Source organism: Mandrillus leucophaeus, unplaced genomic scaffold, assembly GCF_000951045.1.
Source record: "Mandrillus leucophaeus isolate KB7577 unplaced genomic scaffold, Mleu.le_1.0 Scaffold69, whole genome shotgun sequence".
Classification (NCBI taxonomy): Eukaryota; Metazoa; Chordata; class Mammalia; order Primates; family Cercopithecidae; genus Mandrillus; species Mandrillus leucophaeus.
The window spans coordinates 2,184,405-2,185,013 of record NW_012107474.1 but is presented as its reverse complement, the minus strand read 5'-3'; the positions used below and the strand labels follow the sequence as shown (position 1 = coordinate 2,185,013).

The 609-nt window shown below is 37.9% G+C and overlaps 1 protein-coding gene across 1 annotated transcript in view; it reads right to left on the bottom strand.

The window, feature by feature from the left end:
* Positions 1 to 609, bottom strand: part of HSF2BP (heat shock transcription factor 2 binding protein) — a 154,362-nt gene that overhangs the window by 92,958 nt on the left and 60,795 nt on the right. The gene's annotated exons all lie outside the window — the stretch shown is intronic.

The window sequence follows — 609 nt, the reverse complement described above, 5'->3', positions numbered from 1 at the left end:
GGGACTGAGGATGTGAAAATTCACTTTTAATAAGCTCCATAATCTGAAAACCCAAAATCCAAAATGCTCCAAAATCTACAAATTTTTGAGCACTGACAAAGATGCACAAAGGTCATGCTCACAGAGCATTGCAGATTTCAGATTTTTGAATTAGAGTGTTGAACCAGCAGGTATAATGCAAGTATTCCAAAATCCAAAACACTTCTGGTCCCAGGCATTTCAGATAAAGAATATTCAATCTATATTTGCTAATAACTTTTAGCCATGATACAAAACTGAAATTATATGTAGTCAAAAAAGAGTATGAAAATTGATTTTGAAGAAAACTTATTTTCTCAATTTTATGTCCCACTGTGGATCAGCAAGTATCCCATTTCCTCATGCCTGAGACCCTGCAAATCGGCCTGAAGACCAGACCAAGTAATTACACTGCTCCCAATGGGCAGCGCTGCAGACATCTCCAGACGCTGGAGAGCAGCAAACTGTCCCTGCCAAGCCTGACCAAACTGCACACCCATGAGCAAAATAAATGTTAAGACTTTATATTTTGAGGAGGTTTGTTACACAGCAACAGAAAACAAAAACATTACTAATACATCGCTGAAGAAA